At 40.3% G+C, this 22,093-nt stretch overlaps 1 long non-coding RNA gene across 1 annotated transcript; it reads left to right on the plus strand.

The window, feature by feature from the left end:
- Positions 1–1,731: 1,731 nt before the first annotated feature.
- On the plus strand, positions 1,732–15,333 carry LOC132652120 (uncharacterized). The gene is made up of 3 exons (XR_009589606.1): positions 1,732–2,018; positions 3,415–3,486; positions 15,125–15,333. It is a non-coding gene; the product is annotated as an uncharacterized LOC132652120 (long non-coding RNA).
- Positions 15,334–22,093: the final 6,760 nt, after the last annotated feature.

Genomic DNA, 22,093 nt, shown 5'->3' on the forward strand with positions numbered 1-22,093 from the left:
ACGTTTTATGGCAGCAAGTGAAAACTGAACAATTTGATAACTGCACTTTAGATTCCCAGTCTTATCATTATGACAGAGTTGACAATTGACATCAGGGGAGAGTAGTAAGGGAAGAGTGAAGCAGACCAATACAAGCGCAGCATCTGTCAGAGAGAATATTAGAGTGGAGGCCGATGACTCTGCTTCTTCTGTCTTCCAATAATACAGCTTAATACTGTTCTGTGCCAATTTGTATCTGTTTTAGAAGTGGAAAACCATGCTGACTTTTCTTAGTGTTTCTGATATAGCGTACAATCAACCACAGTAGGATTTCTCTAATCTGCATATCTGCAGACCCATAAGAGAAATTGCTAGAGCACTTAGCTGAACCAAAGTTATAAAAGCATTAATGGGCCATTCTCTGGGCTAACTTCACATTGGATTTTCATGTACCAATTTTACTTCCTCTAAAACAGAACTCATGTTAAGGCTGTGAACAAATTTAAGTCAACTTTCAAGAAATGCATTATAATTGAATCCAATATAAATACTCAAGGAAATTTATGAAGAGAAAGCGCAATTAAACTTCCACTGACTTGTTACTTGGGACAGTATCACAGGATTCCAACTTGATTTGATGCCAAGCTGCAATGGAAGTAAACATGACACATCCAACCAACTATGGCATTGGTTTCTATCATCTAGAAATTTCTGGACAATACTGATTAAAGACAAAATAATAATCAGTAATGAAATTTTAGGTATATGTATTCAACAGTTTAATTTTCCTTTTCTAATTGATGACCCCAGACACAGGTCAACGGTTTCTTTGGGATACTGAATTCCCAGGAGACTTGCTGCAGACATGGAATGAGTGCAACCATAGAGATATGGAAACGACAAAGTCACCGAATGACCCCGCCCCCTAAAAAATAAAAAAGAAAGAAAGAAAGGAAAGAAAGAAAGAAAAGAAAGAAAGAAAACAAAACAAGTTCATAGACATTTATCCTCAGGCTTCACTTTAAAGTGCCCTGTATCTTCTGCTATGTCACATTTTTTTGCACTGTTAGATTACATCAGGACATATTTCTTGAAGGTTGTCTTAGAGCTGTTCATAGCCTACAGTAAAGAAAGTAGGTCTACCCATGAGTTTAAAACTCTGAATATGGAGACATCCAATACCAGCCAAAGTTTTACTGGGATGATTCATTCCTGTTGACACCAAGGTGAACACGGGGATCAAATTGTTTGTATCTCATCGTCTCGATGCTGTGTTCAGATTTAGAGTCTGATGCTCTTATTTCCAGCCTGCAGGACTCTTCAGAGTCTATCGTTCGGATTAGGGAATGGGGAAGAACAATGTTTTTAGAAAAACAAAGAAGGATTTCTTTTTTTATTTTATTTTTATTTTTTATTTTAAGCCACCCTTGAGAGCTGGGGTTGGTGCTCAGCAGCACAGTCCCTGCCTAATACAGGCAAGGCCCTGGGCTCAGTTTTGGGTACCACACAATCAATAAATAAAAAGTTAACATCTGAAAGTTATAAATTTTAAACGCTCGTTTTAACTCCCAGCCAAAACTAATCATCCTTATTTAAGGCTTACATTAAAAATGAATGCGTTGCAGCTGCCAGCATGGTGAGCGCCACACTTATAGCTCAGAAGAAAAAAAATAGACACAGCTCTCTCCACTGGAGTAAACATGCTTCACAGTCTTTCCTGTATGAAGGAACAGAAATATCCCTGAGCACCTACTGCTTACTCTTTTGCCCTTTGGAAGTCACTCCCTGCCTCTCAAGCAGCATGCCTTCCTGCACTGTCTGCCTTCTTTCTGAAGGTCGCTGGCAGCTCAAGGGCTAAAGCAACCCAGTTGTGAAAGCACAAAGAGAACAGATGGCAGTCAACACGTCATCTGAAAGCCACAGCCCAGCTCTGCGTGGGACACCCTCCATCTCAGGTCAGCACACACGACAGATTCATTTTAATAGGAGGTGCTGAGGATCATACAGGACAGAGGACTCACACCCAAGACACGGACCAGGTCAGTTCCCGGGCTGTCCCGGCTCATGCTTTCACTACTGAATTAAGAGCTGGAAAGGATCATACTGCCTCATGGGGGAAGTTCAAATTATCTGTAACACCTGAGGTCACACTGAGAGTTGCTTTAAGTGTTTTCTTAACCTAGAAAATTCAAAGTTAACAGTCGAGACATCCGATGTTTTCAACTCACTGGAAAAAATAATGAATTCAAGACATAAATTCTTAAGTAACATAGCCTAGCAGACATTTCTAAAACTGTCTGACTCTTTTTTGACCCTACTGAACTCCCAAGTTAAATCCTGAGGAATATGGAGCAGTATCCATCATGACGCCCGAAATGAATTCTGAAGGCAAGGCAGTGAGATTCTGCAGAGTAGGGCTGTCTCACTTTAGAGAAATGATTCAGAAAGCTCCAGTTAACAAAAGATGAGAGCTTCGATATGAAAAAAGTGCAGTTTGGGGCTTTTTGTTTTTCATCTCTCTACTTTTCAAGCAAGTACTTTTTTTTTTCTTAGCTTTATTCTCTCATGCATTTATTGCTCCCGGTATGTGAGAGCAAACAAGATGTCTACAAGGGTAAGGTGGACATCACTGACATACATGAAGTAACTCAGAAGGCCTCCTCTCCTCTATTCTTTTCCTTTTGCATGACTGCACCTGCCCACAGCTTGGCATAGTCTCCTTAGAACAAGGGTACTAAGGCTGTCTGCCCGGCTTAGAAAGCTCCATCAGTATTAAAGCACAAACAAATCACTAAATGCACAAACTAGGCTGAATTACCAAATAGTGTACAAAACCATTCTGATTTAGAGAGGACTCATATCTCCTTAAAATTTAATTAACATTAATCTGCTCAAACTAAATAAGTATCTGGGTAAAGTGTCAGGGGTGTTTTAACAAAGGTATTAGAGGAACCTAAGAGACGACTGGGCAGTTAAAAGAGTGTACTCTCTTGCAGTCCACCCATATTGGGCAACCCACAACAACCTGGAACTCCAGCTTCAACGAATCTGAGGTTTTTGGTCTCTGAAGGCATCCACAATGAAGTGCACCAAACCACAGATAATTGAAAATAAGAGAAATATTTAAAGAAGGAATTAGAGTTGAACAAATGTCGTTTTTATCAACTGAGCTAAAATCCTGTGACTTTACTATGTTTTATGTGGAGTATGTAGTCATATCAGTAAATTAATACTATGCTTATTTACATATCATTTAAAGGTGTTTTTTTTTTTTACAGTGTTTGTTTACAAGCTTGTTGCTTAGGACAGAATATCAAAATGACAGCTTTAAGATATTGAAACTATCCGTCTACTGGGAAGATAACAAATACCCCCGATGTGTTCATAAATAATACAGCCCAGCAAACATTTCATTACGTTTCTTCCTCTTTCCAGGCCAACTGTCAGCTTACTTCCCTGAGGCCTTTGAAAGAGTGACCAGAGCATTAAAAATGATGGTGTAGCAAGGTAAGCAAAAAACCAAGAAGCTGCTTGCCCTGGAAAACGAAAGCGTCAGCACTAACTCAGAGCGCACAGGCAGACTGGCTTTTCTAAGGCTCTTAACTCTATAAATTAGGAGGGAAGGAGAGGGACCATGTGATAAGTGATCTCAACCTTCCCTCAAAGTGAGATGGCTTATGTTAGATGAACTATTGCCACAACGGGGGGGAGGGAGGGAAGACCTTGTCAGGCTCAGCACCTAAAATCCATCGGACTCAGCGTGTGGGGAGGAGGCCCACAGCATACCACTAAAAACTATATGCCTAGCAAACGGTTCAGGGGACATGAGCTGGCTGAGCAGGAGTACTGTGGGGCCTCTGAAGGCAAAATTACAAGTTGGTAATTGTTTGGGACTAGGTCTCTGGACCGGCCACATCATTTCTCGCTGGGATGTCATATTTTCTGAGGGCTTCCAATTCTATTCACCTGAAAAATGTAATCTCTGGTGGGGGTCGGGGGTGTATAAGAGCCATGGCCATGATGTCTCTACAAGGCAAAGATGCGTGCAGTAAAGAAAGGCACGCTGATTTAAACGCTGCTGTCAACATTTGCTTCCTGGAGGCTCCAAGGACCACTCTTGCAGAGAAGCAAATGTGCATCTTATAGACAGACAAAGCTCCCAGAACTGATCACTCAGTCAGGTCCCCAGGAGCTCTTAACACATCTCATATTTTTCAAATTGAAAGAACGTGCTACTTATCTCAAAACCTCCTTTCTCCCAGAAATATAATCCATCAAAGAAAATAACACATCAGCAAAGGGTGGGATGGGGGGGAGTAAAATTAAATGTCATCCTATTTACAGTTTCCTCTTTGGCATCTTATATATTGATGTATGTCTAATAACTAGCTGCTCATCTTTAAAAAAAAAATCAGCACTTGGAGGCAGCATCACATCTCACAGTAAAGGCTCAGTGTAATGTTGCTGGGTCGGGTTCTCAAACTGCCACCCCACCCCCATCCCCCACCCCCGGGCCCACAGCCCCTGCTGCATTCTGATAACCTGGTCGTAGAACCTACCTCAGATACTGAACCTACCTCAATGTACCAGTTCTAATGCACTGGTAAACATACAGCCTTTGCCATGCCCTCTGAGTTATCACTTGGAACTTAGCTCTTGCTTAATGTTATAAATTGTTCTGACACTCTCAGCCAATGACTCAGACCAGGCTAGGGCTTAGAAGGAGCCTTAAATAAATTGTCGTTCTTTAAAAGTGACATTTATGCCTAGTCTACCAGTTTCTTTAAACATTTGAAATTTGGGAGACACGTGAAAACAAACAAGAATGAAGGAGCCCGTGTACAAGCTGAAACGAAAGGAAACTGATTCATCACAGGCTGCTAGTCTGGATGACAGGAGAGCTGACACTGTGCTGCGAGCAATCAGCACTGTGCTCTGCTTCACTGGGGCTTCTGCCTCATTCTGTGTCACATACTCTGCCCCCTCTGGCTCTGGGCACTGTCCTGGACCCACAGTTTTCAGGCCAAATGAAGAGAAATCCTGACTATCAAAGACCTTTCAGTTAGCTAAACGAGAAGAACAGAAAGTTTTATGAAATGCCCCATCCGTGTGCTTAGGTAGGAGGGGCTGAGGAGCTGGGAAAGAACTGGGGGAGCAGATGAGTGAAATTTGAGTCATCTTCCACAGGAAGTTAGAAAGGAGTGAAGAATTAAGAAGCTCTCATAGCAGAGAAGCTCAACACCTTTCCTATCGGAGAGTAAGAGAAGAAAATGCTACTGTTATGAATTGTAATATAAATATCTAATATGCAGGATATTTGATACTGACCCCACAGGGGTCATGGCCCCATAGGCTGAGAACCCCATAGGCTGGGATTTTTATGAGGCGGGCATATACCTAGCTTTTACATGGGCTATGGGGGTCTGAATCAGGTCTGTATGCTTGGAGAAGGGATCAAATGATGTCACTTCCTTCAATGGATGGACACATCTCTAACTATTGACTTAAAACCTGTGAATGTTGATGCTTAACATAGTCATTTTGCTTTTGAACAAGGTAGGAGACTCCCCCCTACGTCTCTCCACTAGTGGCCCAAATAACAGGTACATTATCAGTGTGACCACAGCGGCAGTTTGATCTGTATCGGGAGGAGAGCCGCAAAGTGAATCTACCAGAAAAACTCTAGAAATGATCAATAATATCATCAAAGTAGCAGAAGACAGAATCAACTTACAGAAATAGCTTTCTATCCACCAACAAGCAGAGAGAGATCATGAACACATCCCTATTCACAATAGCCTCAAAGAAAATAAAATACCCAATAAGAAACCTAACCAAGAAGATGAAAAACCTCTACAATGAAAATTTTAAACCTCTGAAGAAATAAATAAAGACACTTGAAAATGAAGAGACATCCTGTGCTCATAGATTGGTAGAATTAATACTGTGAAAATGGCCATGCCACCAAAAGCCATTTACAGATTGAATTCAATTCAAATCAGAAAACTATTCACATTATTCACAGAAATAGAAAAAAAATATCCAAAAATTCATATAGAACTACAATAGACCTGAGGTAACCAAAACAATCCTGAGGGGGGGGAAAACAATGCTGGGTGGATTATTATTCCAAACCTTAATTTATATTACAGAGGCATAGTAACAAAAACAATATGGTACTAGCGCAAAAACAGACATGTAGACCAATGGAACAAAATTGAAGACACAAACATGAGTTCCTATAACTTCAGCCATTTAATATTTAATAAAGAAGCCAAAAACATAATTCTGACTGAAAGAAAGCATCTTTAACAAATGGTGCTAGGAAAACTAGGTGTCCATATGCAGAAGAATAAAATTAGATCTTACATTAAACTAAATCCAAATGGACCAAAGACCTAAACATGAAGCCTTAAGCACTGAAACTTACGGGGGAGGGGAGATGCAAAGTACCTACACGCTGCAGGTGTAGAAGAAGACTTTCTGAATAGGACTCTATTTGTCCAAGAATCAAAGCCAACAATTGTCAGGTGAGACTTCATAAAACTGAAAAGCTCTGCTACTAAAGCAATGATCAGCCGTGTTAAGAGGGAGCCTAGAGAGTGGGAGAGAATCTTTGTCAGCTAAACATCTGGCAGAGGATTAATATCCAGGCTATATAAAAAAAAACTCAAAAGAGGGGTAAAAAAAATCAAAAGACACATTTTTAAAATGGGCTAGGGATCTAAACAGAGCGTTCTCAATTGAAGAAATAAAAATGGCTGAGAAATATCTCAAAAGAACAAAACGTTTGTGATCCCTAGGAATTAGATAAATGCATCTCTGAGATTTCATCTTACCGCATTCAGAATGGCAAAGAACAAAACAACTAATAACAAATACTTGAGAAGATGACAGGGAGAGGGAACACTCATTTACTGTTGGTAAGCTGCAACCTTGCCCAGCTACTCTGGAAATCAGTGTGGAGAAGCTTCAAAAAGCTAAAAATAAATCTACCATTTATGACACAGATATACCACTCCTTCATGTATGCCCAGGAGACTCACCATCATATTCCACAGACGGTTGCTCAGCCATGGTCCTTACTGAGCTGTTCATAATAGCTAGAAAATGGAAACAACCCAAAAGTCCTTCAACTAGAGAATAGATAATGAAAATGTGGCACATACGCACTGTGAAATACTATACAGCTGTGAAGTAAAATGAAATCATGAACTTTTCAGGTAAATGTATAGATCTAGAAAAGATTATATTGAATAAGGTAACCTATACCCAGAGGGGAAAAAAGTCGTGTGTTCTCTCTTATCTGTGGCTCCTAACTCCAAATCTTCAGGTATGAATACATAATTGAATCAACCACAAAATTAGGAAAGGACAAAGAGACAGTGGAGGAGCATATAATGATTTGAAGAGAGAAATGTGAAAAATAAGAAAGGGGCTGTAATTAAGGAGAAAGTAGGAAGGGCAGTACAGAAGAAGGGGGAGGGTAAAATACAGTAAGGATATCTGAAAATTCTTAAGGAATCACAGAGTTATATATTTAGCTAAAATTACATATAATACATATAAATTGATGTATGTATATATACATACATACATATATGTATATATGTACATACATATATGTACATATTTTTATATATGTATATAAATTTATATGTATATATTTATATACATATGAATATATATATATATATATATATATGTAATGAAAAATTTCCACCTGGGCTAACATTGTTTCCCTCAAAGGATATACGCTATCTAACCAAAATCCCAAGTATCAGCTATAAGAAACCCCTTTTGAGTTGTTGGTCAGGTAAGTCCAAGAGACTCCTAAAATATTGGGAGTGATTGCTGTTACCCTTGATTGACTTCTAGAAGAAAGGCAAATCCATATTGCTGAAGCTATCAGCACTTCAGACATAGGATCTGGAAGATTAAAGCTGGATCGGACCTGAAAGTGTTCTTCCTGGGGATTAGCTTTCTTGGTGCAAGCTTCCGTGAGAGGGAAACAAGCAACAGTCCTGCCCAGATGTGACAGCTATGAGCTATGACAATGGCCAGCATGGCATGGTAGTCCTAACTGTGTAGTAGTGGCATGCATGTCCTGACAGTAACCAACATCTCTCTAATCAGCCCTCTCAACAAGAGGGAAATCTTGCTGGGACTGGAAACCTAGACAACAATCCAGGAGTGGCATGAGTCTTGGAGGAGAACCTACAACTGCAGCTTTACTAAACAAGAATGATTCCTAACTGCATTCTAAGTACTTATCCTTATACCCAGAGATAAGCATAGCTCTCACCGACAGAAACCATTACAGAAAACCACAACTGATCAAAATGCAGAGAACACGTGACCATGTGGTACCAGGCCTCAACTGATCTCTCTGCTACACAACTCTGGCACCCATGGCCCAGGGAACATGACAGAAGAGGGGGCAGAAAGATGGAAGAACAAAAAGCAACAGGACATCTTTTGTGAGATCCGATCACGGGAGAAACGCAATCTCCTAGGCATGTCAGGGGAGTTACACACACGGAGTTTCACCAATAAGACCTGAACGAGGACAGTACCTAAAAGACAGGCTAACACAGAAGGGGAAAATCTCACAAGGTCCTAGCCCTAGACAAAGAACTACAGGCAGCTAATGGATGCTGAGGGAAGCAGAAATAATCTTCCACAGAGAAGAGTACCCTAATTGGGTCTCCACTACTAAGTGGTCAGCCCTGAAATTGATATGTATCTATATGCATACGTGTATATAACATCATATGGACTGAAAAGAATGTATTCATATATTTAGGAATTCAGCACACACACAAAGAGAAAAAGGCCCTGATTTTGAGACCGGGTTTGAAGGGAGGAACAAGAAGACAGAAAGTGATGTAACTGCATGTAAATTTCAGTATATATATAAATTTTTAAAAATCTAGGTGTACAGGAGCGAACCTATAAGCCAGACACGGCCAGATGAGAAGGGGAGAAAGGCAGTTTCCTGGAACCTTGTGGACTAGCTATCCTGGCCTATGTGGCAAAATTCTAGGCCAATTAGAGATCCTACATCAGACAAAAGGTGAAAGGTGCCCGAGGATGGGTACCCAAGGTTGTCGTCTGGTCTGTACATGTACTGTGAACCTGCACATGCACACACACACACACACACACACACACACACACACACACACCCCTTTCAAAGTAAAAGGAAAAGAAAAGGGGGAAGGATGAAACGTACTTGGTACACTTGACCAGTTTCATCCTTTATTCTGTCTTTCCTGGAACCGGATATTACTGCAAAAATGCAATGTAATGTAATGTAATCCTGTTAATTAAATGGCATTTCTGGGGCTGTTACTCTCAGATGAAGTACTCTAGAGTATCTGTGACCCCCAGAGACCTGTATCTAAGAATAAGGAAAAAGAAAACAAAACAAACAACAAAACAAAACAAAACCCCTGAACACCTTGAGGTGCCCTAGAGGCCATGCTGGTGTATGTTCTATACCCGAGACGCCATCCACATTTCATTCATTCACTAGTAAATGTTAATAGCCTACAGAAGCAAGCCTAGGCATGGTCTCTGGTGCACAGGACATGCGGGTGACCAAGACAGAGCAAGCTCCCCGTCATTACCTATCACAGTCTAGCACAGTCACACTAGGCTGCAGACAAGAAATATTACAAGAGGAAAAGACAAACCAGTCAATAAATGGATCCAGACATTGTTCATGAATTTGAGATAAGATAAAATGAGCTCTTTACCTCACACTAAAAATAAAAAATCACTAACAGGTCGAATAATGAAGCAGAGAAGACTGTCTGAAGGAGGTTGGAGAGGAAAAGAATTTCTGAAAGAGGATACAACCCTAAATCTGTATTGCTATTTTTACTACATAATAATTAAAAGCTTCTGCAAACACAACCATAATCAAGCTGCAAATTGGGGGATGGCACATGGTCAGTAAAGAAAGTGTATTCAGGAGACATAGACCATTCCCATAAACACACGGCAAAGAAAAAGCCAAATTAAAAAAAAGAAAAAAGAAAGGAGCAAAGAATATAAAAAGCAAGAGAAAACCTGGGTAACCAACAAAGTTATGAGAACGGGTTTATCCCCAAAGCTAGAAGTAAAGTGCAAATTAAAACAACAGCAAAGTATAATTTTGTATCCACTAAATTGCAAGCATTTTGAAGTCAGACAACCTCAAATATTGATGATAATGTGGCATAATTAGATTTGCACATGTCTCCAAGGGAGATTTGGTACCAACATCTAATAAAGGAGACATACTTGATGTATTCATCTTTTAAATGTCAGATTTACACTGTCCAGTCCTCTGCAGACACTTGCTCACAAGCCCCAGGAAACCTACATAAGAATATCCTTAGCAGTATTGCTTGTAGGAGTAGAGCCTTGGAAATAAATAAATGTTCATATAATCAAGGACTGAATATGATATATTCTATACTGAGAATTAATAAATTGGACCTATGTTAACATGGGAGCACCCCAGAACCTTAAATTTGAGTGAGTTATACACAGTATAGTAACATACAGTTTCAAAGTCTACAGCAGTATAATAAACACTTATATAAGAATAACTTTATGCTGAAATTATTGTTATTATTTTTTTATTATTATTTGGTTTTTTGAGACAGGGTTTCTCTGTGTAGACTTGGCTGACCTGGAACTCACTCTGTAGACCAGCCTGATCTTGCACTCAAAGATCTGCCTGCCTCTACCTCCCAAGGGCTGGGATTAAAGGGATGCACAACCACTGCCCAGCCTGAAATTATTTTTAAATCATTATAATAAAAGACATTAATTTGTAATGGTGATTATTTCTGAATCTCAGGCAAATGAATAGAATTAAGAAAAATGCAGCTATCAAAACACACAAAAAAATAAATTCTACTTAAAGATATGATTGGCTTTCATTTGCAATTATAAAATTGAGAAACGCCTCATTTTATAAAAACAGAATGGCACTTGGCACATCTCAGTCAGCCAGTTCCTCTGGCTACCTGGCCCACACTTCTTGGTCTGAAGAACTCCTAGTGCCTACCAGGAAGGGATCTCCAACAACAAACACCCTGCCCACAGCTCCACAGTTCCCCTAGTTCTAGACCACCAGCCCCAGGTCTATATTTTAACTCAACCCACTAACTCCAAATGTGAAAATCTACACACAAAATCAGAGTCAGTGTGATAATCCAAGAAAACATGTCTCACCTAAAAAGTACTAATCCCAGGAACAGACTACTTTGAATTGTCCAAAAAAAAAAAAAAAAAAGAAAGAAAAAAAGAAAGCTAATACGAGATGCGAAAACAGAATTTGATAAAGAGAATCATTGAAGAAAAGCCTAAAATGATGCTAAAAATTAAAAACTTAATAAGCTAAATAAAACCTCAACCAAAAAAAAAAAAAATCAATAAAATAGATCATGTGGGAAACAGCAAGAGGAGAGCTGCAAGACAAAGTAGAAAAATTATACCACAAAAGCTTTGGGACACCGTGTAAAGGCCCTGGATTGTGGGTATAGAAGAAAAAATGCCTTATCAAAAGCATATCAGATATTTTACATAAAATCATACAAGAAAAATTTCCAGAGCCTAGGGACATAGATGCCCATCCAAGTGTGATAGACATGTAGGAACTCCAAACAGGAAGAATCAAAAAAGAAACACTTAATGAAATGTTATACTAAAAACATTAAGAGCTCAGAATAAAGAAAGTGTGCTAAAAGCTGCAGAAAAGGAAGGTCAAATCATTCACAAGGGCGAGATCATCGAAATAACACCTGATTATCTGACAGAATCTTTTCAATCCAGAATGGGATGAAAGTTCAAAAAGAGCACGTATATCAACTTACACTATTGTACCTAAAAAAAAAATTATCTACTAAATCTGAAGGATCAATTTAAAGCTCCCAAGATAGAAACAGAACAAAGGAACTTGTGAGCACTAAGCTAGCTTCGCAGGGTATACCGGAAGGAATACTGTAGTCTCCTGAATAAACACAGCCAAGATGTCCTAGAGAATAAATGAACAATACCAGGACAGTCAATCAAAAGAGGTCAGAGAAACGCCATAAAATCAATGTGATGGCAATTAACACATATATTACAATAATAACTTGACTATTAACAGTTTCAATTCCCTAATAAAAAGAAGAGGGCCAAATGGGATGGAAAGGCAGGACAGCAGGGAAGATGAGTGACTAGCGGGAGAAATAACTAACACTAAAGACCTTTAAAGGTACCGTTTGGAAACCCACTGCGTAGAAGCTCCCCAACGCATACACATAAACACACATACGTATGAAAAGAGTTTAAATGGAGCTAACCCATGACCGGGGATAGGACCTCCTCCGGCTACCATGAGCTCTTAAATAAAAAGCTCAGCCGCAGGTATGGATTGCCTGTTTTTTGAATCGTTAGATCCCCCCCGTAGATCCCCCCACACACACACACACCCACATACACAAACACAAACAATACAGGCTGTTGCTGTATTGTTCAGAGGCTCTTAGTGACCCTCTGAAACCTGATGTTGAGACCTTGTTGCTGAGGACACCACGCCCCTGAGTCATAGGACCTGACGAAATCAAGGTAACACTGACCTGATAGCTTCATCCCTACTGCTGGAAGGTGTTCTGCATACCGCTGAGGGAGAAAAAAAAAAAAAAATAACCATCAACCTGAGCTACAACACTGACTAGCTAACGAGATGCTCACTGTGCAGGGATGTCACCAGTGCTACGGGAGCAACCAAATATTTTCTGATTGTATTTAAGGATTGCTCCAAAAGAAAGACCTCGTGTTTGTGCTGTTAACTGAGCAAAGCACCCATGTCTGGACCAGGCCATAGGCCCTGGGGGAGGGGGGGGGCTCACACTAATTATTTTATTAAGTAAAAATAGAATTAAAATGACTCCTAATGACTTGTGCTCATAGATAAATACATTTCTCAGTTCTCAACAGAGAAGCTTCTTTTTCACAGCGGTTTGGCGATTATCCGAGATCTACAACCGGTCACGGTGCAGAGAATATGAGGCAGTGGCGTGTGCAGCTATAAATGGGACATCTGTATCATACCCTATCCCCTAAGGCTCGTGCATCACTGCGGAAGACAGGGGCAGAAAGACTCTAAAACTCAGGGGTCGCGGAGTTGTGCAGTAAAACAGTATTTGTTTGACATGACAGCCCTATTGCACACATGAACTCCTAGAGTCTAGAACTGCATAAGAAGACCTGCTTAAGATCAAACCAGGCAACAAATCTCAGCATGCGTTGGGAGAGAGGCTCAGGAAGTGCCATATCTAGCTCAGAAGCTGTAGCAAGCAGCTACAGGAATGCGACCCTGAGAAGTTACCCTTGTTCCATTAGATGGCGCTACACACATGCACACAGAATCAACACTAAGGGGACTCAGCGGGTTTAAAGAATGTAAATAAACAAGAGAGCACTTGAATTTGTTATAGGATCTAATCTATAGGAAACTTTTTAACGCTCTAGTTGAAAAAGCACATATCGGCAGAATGGAATTTTAGAAACTCTCAAGGGTTGAGGCGGCAATTCGCCAGGTAAAACGCTTGCCGTAACAAGCCTTGGGGCCTGTGTTTAGCTCGCCAGTGCCCATGTGCAAACATCCTTGGGTACAGATCTGAACCCAGCAATGGGAAGAGGGAGACAGGCAGACCCCAGCGGCTTGCTGGTCAGTCCCTGTACACGAAACAGCGAGCTCTCGGTTCAGTGCAAGAGCCTGTCTCAGAAAGTAAGGAGGAGAGCGACTGTGGAAGGCCCCCGGTGTCCACCACTGGCCTCCACATGCACGTGACACTCAAGTGCGCACATATGCACACACATATACACATCATGGATCTACATACATCTCACACGGATACAGACCCACACACAAAAGACAACAGATAGGTAGTGTCAGGGTTACTTTCCGTATAGAGTTAAAACAGAGTAGACTCAGGTTAGCTATAATCCACCTTTTTTTTTTTTTTTTTTGGAAAGCTAGCCCCTATCAAATTTATATTTGATTACATGGCACTTAGCACAAGGACTCCATTCTGATTCCATCTGGCCTTCTGGGGCCTCTTCTAATATGCTAGTTTAAAACAATTCCCCTTTGTGTTTTTGACTCTCTGGGGTAGGCAATCTACACCATATATAAACCTCAACACAAACTGTGGACTGTGGATGACAATGATGCACCATTATTGCTTCACTGAGTTCTAACAGTTATGCCACACTGTATAGCGTGCTGATGGTGGAGGAGAGTGTGTGAAAAGAGCAATAGGGTATAAGAGATTTCAAGTTAGGGGGCTGGAGTCTCTTCACACCCAGAGTCAGGCTAGAGATGTGAAGACTGGATCACGGGACCCAGCAAGAAATGTGAGGCCTGAGGGCTGGGGACACAGACCAGCCAGTAAAGCACTTAATACAAAAGCATGAGTTACACAAATTAAATTTTCAGCACCCAAGTGGAAAGGTATGCGGGACATACCTGTAATCCAGGCCCTAAGGAGGGAGAGACAGACAGATCCCTGGGGCTTGCCAACCAGCTAGCCTAACACACATGGCAAGCTCCAGATACAGTGAGAGACTGTATCTGAAAAAAAAAAAAGTAAATGACAGCCATGTTGTCCACTGGCTTACACACACACACACACACACACACACACACACACCTACACAGAAATATGAACCATAGCAAATGGCCAACTTACAAGGTCAGAATATGATGCTGTCCTTACTTCCCTGACAACGATCTCAACCCTCATTGCTGTATCTTTTAGCTCACCAGTCTATTTCAGCGTGGACTATTTCAGTCATGCACTGATGGGGGGTTACACAGATGCTCTCTAAAAGGAAAAATCCAAGTATATGGGCAGCACCTGCTTACTTCTGTTGTTTAGACGTGACCTTTAACATGAACCGCTTCGAATTACTGACAGAGTTAGATAGAAATGTGTAATATGATTTCCACCCATTGTGTAAGCTGGTTCCAAAATCACCACTGCAGGCATGAAGCCTCCGCCCTGTATTTCATCTCTTCAAATTTAGAGGAGGGAAAGAGTAACAGGGGGCAGAGGGGCGGCTCCAAAGTTAAGAGTATGTATTGTCTTTGCAGATGATGGAAGCACGAATACCGGCAGCCACTGCAGGCAGCTCAGAATCGCCAGGAATGCCAACATGTCCACAGTGCCTGCACTTACACACATGTACCCACGCATAAACAGTTAAAATAAAAAACTAACATATACATCCATGTACAGACTAGGGTTTCAATAATTGATTTAAAAAAAAACTAACTATATAAATCTAAGTACAGACTATGACTTACCGTGTTTTAACGTTTAGAAGTATTGATTTATTTAAATAAAACTTTTTTCAGAGATTCTTTCTCAAAAGGTGAGTGTCGCATGATGCTGTTATTGTTAAATATAGTTTCATCTTTAGACTATAGCATGAGTCACTTTCATTCAAAGACAAATGAAAGAAGTGTCATGGACACCAGTGAATAATGTTTTCCATTTATTTGCCTTAAACAGATGTTGATTAAACATCATTCAATTCAACAAATATTTATGGAATATGGGCTCTATTCATGGAACTCTGCACGGTAATGAAGGGTTTCCCACATCTTCAATTATTCTTATCAAAACAAACATTCAACAACATATAAGAAAACTCGTAAGGAAATATTTATTTCTCAAGATTGCAAAAAGGAGAGGAAATACCCAAAGCAAAGATCAGAGATCTACTAGCATCTGTGATGAGGTTGAAAGACTGGAAAAAGAAATGCCACAGTTTTCAGTCTGCTTCTGTGTCTCCTTAGAATGGGAACTCTTTGGAATTACTCCAACAAATGACCCAAAACAGAAGGAGAACACATTTTTCAAGGTGTTTGCATGCTTGCTTCTTTTTTATGACTCTCTTTCTGTGTCAAGAAAGAGTAAGTGAGCTCTCTGGGCAGTTTCTGTGTGGTAGATTTTTGTCATTGCAACTAAATATCCAAATGAAGAACTAAAGGGAAACAAAGGCACTTATTTGGGCTCATGGTTTCGCAGGTGTCAGTCCATGGTTACTTGGCCTCATATGGGTGGGGACCTCATAGCAGGATGAGCATTCGATACACAAAAGTCTGTGTTGGTCTAGAATCAGAGAGAAAGGGAATGTAGGAAGAGGCGATGGGCACCAATCCCCAATGATCTACTTCTTCCAACTAGGTTCTGCCTCCCACCTTTCTCTTCCTCCCACTGATACCATCATATTATCGGTCCACCAAAGGATAAATGAATTCATTACATCAGCCATATTATCTCTGAAGACACCCTTTCACAGACACGCCCAGCAGTGTGTCATAAAACATCTGGGAATTCCTGTTTTTAAATCATGTGTATGTCCCTCTGTCTGTTGTGTGGGTTTGTGCAGGAGCTCAAAGAGGCCAAATCCCCTGGAGCTACAGGCGGTTGTGAACTGCCCACCGTAGGTGTGGGGAATCAAACTGAGATCCTCTGCAAGAGCAGTAAGCACCCTTAACCACAGAGCCATTTCTTCAGCACTTGCCTGAGCATGTCTTAATTCAGATAAATTGATAATTAAGTTTAATCATCACTACACTAAATCACCTTTTTTGTAGAACTTAGGACAAACATCCTCCACCCTCCCTAAAATCTTATTATACATTTACTGTAACTCTCTTTCTGAGAGGCAAAAAGCCCTGTTTTCTAGATGTGTCAGCTTCAGTTCCCTCTGCACCTAGATGAAAGAAGGCATACACTCTAATATTAAGTTGTCTCAAATGCTAAAACCCCTTGGCTTTTGTGACCCCCACTTGTGACAACTTGCACTTACTTCTCCTACACTCAGTGTGTCTACCCTGGTTAGATGGGAAGCATAGTAGCTCCCTAATCTAATAGTAGCAAATACCTCATGTTTGGTGTATGCACATCTTCATGTGGTAAATGTGGTAAAATTCTGGTATATGATATGTGTGCCGGTGCTTTGGGAGAGGGTTGCATTGTAATCTGTACTTTAACTGAAAGTGCATTTAAAAAATAAACTGCAGACTAATGGACTGACCGAAGAATGAATAGGTGATAAAGCATTGAATACACGTATTTACCTTCAAATATGTTCAACTTTTGTTCAACTGTGTCTTTATAAATAGGTATCAAAACTACCAGTTATAAAATTTAGATGCAAGAGAAAGAGTAATTCTCTGATAAGGTGTAGAAGGAAATGGTAGAGAGTATTTCCTAAAGGTGTGTAGAGTTATAGTACCAAACCACACATAGTGAAAGTCTCAGGGGAAATTAGTTTCGGAGCTCAACTAAATTAAGACTAAATTTGGTTGGAAGAATGAGCCGGCAATAGTAGTTAAGAATTAAAGAAAGAAGGGTAATAAGGAAAAAAACCCATTCACTGACTGTTAGAATAAAACACAAGAACAATGAGAAATAATTTATTATAATTGAAATACAACTATTTTTTTTTCTGGAACTATTACATGTGTGACATATTTCTAACTTCCTGGACATGCTAGACAGAATGTAACCAAACCCTTGTTCCAGCCTAGCTGTCATGAGGAGAGAATACACTTGATTGTGATGGACTACAAACCAGAGTCCTCAAATCAGAAACTGTGAAGCCAAACAGTTTAACTAAGTGACTGAATATTTAGAAGACAAAGCAGTTGCACGGGTGGACTGGATTGTAGAGGGAATGACTCTCTTGTGTATTGTACAGGCGCAACACCTGTCAACTAAAAAAATAAAAACCTGTGGCCTATGGCTGAAGCAGGAAATAGGTGGGACATCTGGCAGGTAGAAGTGATTCTGGGACAGAGCCAGGCGTGTGAGATTCCAGCTGGAAAGATATGATGCACACAGTACCTGAGCCCAGATAACCAGCCACGTGGCAGAATGTAAATTAGCGTAAATGGCTTATTTTAAGTTATGAGCTAGTCAGAGAAGAGACTGGCTATTCATAAATAATAACTGAGTCTCCTGAATCATTACTCTGGGATTGGGGACTGGAAGAAAAAAAACTCCTCCTACAATACTAGATAACCAATGTCTACAATGTTTGACATTATGGTTTGCTTGATCATTGAAATAATTACTGATCATAATACATATATATTGTTTATATTTTTATACATGCCAAAAGAGCTAAAAATTAAATATACTTATAAATGTATAGTTAGAAAGTCACTCTAGGATTCTATCTGTGCATGCACATATATACATATGTGTGTACTCTAACATGGATTATTTGCCCATGGTCTCTCCCACCTTCTCTGCTTTGGAAATGTAGCCTATGAGAATATCTAACATAAAGTCACATAACTATCTACCTCCTAGTTAGTGACTAAAAGTTAGTTCATTTCTTGGGCTTTTGCTTTTATGGAAACTTCCAGTTCCTATCCTGAGAAGATATTTTTTACAGAAAATGGAGAGGATAAAGGCAGTGACTAAGCCAGCCACAAAGAGTTCAGTGGGGAAGGCAAGGTGGAGGGTCAGAAGTCATCAGGCCCTTGGATAACATCTATCCCTCTCTTGGGAACAGGAAGTCACCAATAAAGGAAGAACTAGTGTGGAAAATCTACCTGAACCCAGACTTCCAGGCTCCCCCAGATCACATTTATTCTCATGTCATTCTTGCTGGCTTCTTATTTACAGCCCCAACACTGTAAGTTTCTCCATTTAGGACCAGTGAGTCTAACCTCGGGACCCTGCCAACGAGAGAACTATGCTTCATGATTGATGATAGGACAGAAAGTTGAAACGATCTTATTATAAGTAGCGTTATCCAGGGGTTACAGAGTGACCTCAAAGACATTCCTATGAAAAGTACCAAGTGCTACTCTTAGTTTTTGATCAGATCTTGGCTATATCTGACTCTTGTCTATAACACACATTGTGAATTAAGATTGGTAAAGTATCACTTAAAGACTAATCCTCAGAGCATTCATGTAAAAACAAAACAAACCCTGAGTATTCTGGAGGCTCCAAATATTAAAGTTGAGTTGGAGAGTTGGCTATATGGTTAAGAGCACTTTTCGTATTTCCTGGGGACCCAGGTTCAATTCCTGAAACCCCTAAGCAGCTCCCAGCCATCTACAACTCCAGTTTCAAGGGATCCAGCACCCTCTTCTAACTTCTACAGACGCCAGGCACACATGTGATACACATGCAGGTAAAACATCCACATTCATAAAAATAAGAAATAATGAAATTTAAAACTCTAAAAATTAATTAATCAACATAATTAAATATGTTAAAAATTTGCCTAGATCCCATTTAAATGAATTAAGGTGCAGAAATTCTAAACTCACACATATGCCAAATGGAGATTAGTAGCTACACTGGATTTTGATTATCTAGGTCTCAGTGTGCTGGGCTAGCCCACAGTCTCCATTACCTCATTTCATTCTATTTCTTGACATTTTATTTTATTGAATGTTTCTAGGTATCTGTACAATGCTCAAAGTTAAAGTAAGTGCAGGTTAGCTCTTTAAAATGGAGTTTCTTAAGTAAAATAGGCTAAAAGCAACACACACAACTAACTGCAATAATCATCTATTCCTAATCTAAGTCAGTAGGAGGAGAAAGCGAGCCTGGGCACATTCAGAAGACTGAAGCAAGAGGACGACAGGTCTGAGTGGCCTCAACAATGGAAAAGCAGCTCAGACCAATTTAGGAAGTCCCTATCTCAAAACAAAAGCAAAAAGCTCTGGGCAGTAACCAGTGGGCAGAGTGCTTGCCTAGCATATGCAAGTCCCTGGGTTTAGTCCCTAGGGCTTGGGAGGGGGGCAGGTAAAAGCATCTCTTCTGCCACCTGGGTGATCACAATAACAATCCAGTTTTGTATGTCTTTACTTTGTATGTCACTGATGTCAAATACAGCCCAGCAACCCAAAGTGAAATTCAAGCTTCAGAAAAACAGCAGCAGAAGCAATGAGCCCAAAGGAGTTTTGTTTCTCTTTGTTTTACTTATGTCACTCACTCCCATGGTGTCTAGGATGCATATAAATAAAAGGTTAAGAAACCAAACCATCTTCTTTATATAACAGAACTCTGTACTCTAAAGAATTTCCAGATACCAAAATAATTCAGGTCACAAATTAAGATGATAGAAGCTACAGTTATTTTTACAAAACTATGTTTGTCTCTCAGTTTTTCTCTTAACCCGGCTTTACACAAATAATTGAGACTCTATTATAATATTTTTAACAAGCTTCACAGCACAAAAACTGAGCCTTTATAAGTCTATTCTTAACCCTCTAAGCTAATTTGGCTTCCTCTCAGTGTACCTCCCAAAGATACTTGCATTTTATAGCTTTCCTGCTCCAGCTCCTCTCCTGATCTAACTTCGACCTCTCCTGTTGTTGAAGCCCTCCTGGACATCTGCCCATTACTGAATCCTCTTGTTTCTCCTCTGGCTGGCAGAAAGTTCAGCCCTATTTTCTCCCCTGCTCAGTAATTGGCTGTAAGCTGCTTTATTGGTGTATCAGGAGACAGTTGTGGAGCAGTGTTAATACAGCATTGAGACAAAAGAACAAGGATTGGGGGTTACAGAAATCAACATTTGAATTACACAATAACCTTATGCCTATAAGAAGCAGATGGCAAAGCCATCACATCAGATGTCACCAGTGTCCTTAAGATGCAAAGGATCTTGAGACATTTTTTTCTCTGTTTAGCACTGTACTCTGCTCCCAACAAACTGTGTAAATAAAACATTTTGCACTCGTCACTTTGAGAACACTGACTCTTGGTGTCAAAAAAGCCACCACTCCTGTGCAGAAAAACAGACTCTTCAAAAGGTATCCAGACACAAAGAGCATGGCCTCAGTCGCAAGAGAGGGACTGTTCATTGAAATTTTTATTATTCCTCTAAAATCCATGTTTGTTTGTTTTTAATGGACTTGCGGGTCTAGTCTGTTCATCAACTGAACAGCTCTCCTACCCACACAGCTGTGACGACTTAGTACGGGAACACATACTGAGAGGGATCTGATGAGTCAAGGAAATACGGTACCTGTGTCATTTCACATTAGACTATGAGCCTCAGCTTGCTGAATGACAAGAAGCCACACGTAGCCAACCTATTTTGTTCACTGAAGCCACACACTTCCTCATCCTGTGTGGGAGACTAAATGCTAGCCCAGCATTCCTGAAGAAAGAAGAGCTGCTTCTCCTGAGTGCTGGAAAACAAAGTGATTCCACTGTGTGTGAGGCATCAAATGGACATGGCCGACCCTCCTGAAGGAGGTGAGTCACAAATGGGCAATAAAATCCCACCTTTATGAAGTCAGATGCCAGAGAATAGAAAGAGTTTCCCTTTCTGCTGTGGATCACGGTGGGGATGCCTTGGTACGCTATTAGCATGGAGCTTATAGCAGAACAAACATAGAGATGGAAAATGAAATCCCCAGCATCACCTGCTCAGAAATCAGTGGGCCCTTCATGGCAGCTCTTACAAACATGCTGCTCACTGGAGGGATTGATTTTTATCCTCCTTCCTACAATTTTGGTAAATAAAAATTTCTTTCCCTTAAGTTTCTTAGCTAGTATAGAGTCTGGTGACTTTGTAAGAATAGTGGAACACATGTAGATCTTCTTGCTGTTATTAACCAAAATGTTTCACCACAGTACATATACCCTAAATGTTCATGGAATGGAAGTACAATTAGTCAGCATCTGTTTGAGATTTAAATAAATGGAAAAGTTCCTCACCAGAATCTGGGTCACTGCAGCTGTTTGGCTTTGAGTGAGATTCACTCTTGATGTTATCCAAAAAAATTATATTCATGAATGTTTGTACAAGTGCTACCTTTCAGGGAAATAAAATCTGAAATGAGCCAAAGTGGCAAATGCTTTCACAAACATCATCAACTTCAAACAAGATTTCTGCCTGCCTCCCTTACTGCTCACAGAGACATCTGAACATTCCTCCGTAGTAACATTATCAGTTGCCTCCCAACTCCAGCCCAACTCTGTAAAAATGCTCCTTCACAGTAAAGGCAGAGAGCTAAGGACTCTAGCCTCCAGTACAGCATGAGCTCCATTTACCATCTGGTGGCTACCAA

Source organism: Meriones unguiculatus, chromosome 2 (genome assembly GCF_030254825.1).
Source record: "Meriones unguiculatus strain TT.TT164.6M chromosome 2, Bangor_MerUng_6.1, whole genome shotgun sequence".
NCBI classification, from domain to species: domain Eukaryota; kingdom Metazoa; phylum Chordata; class Mammalia; order Rodentia; family Muridae; genus Meriones; species Meriones unguiculatus.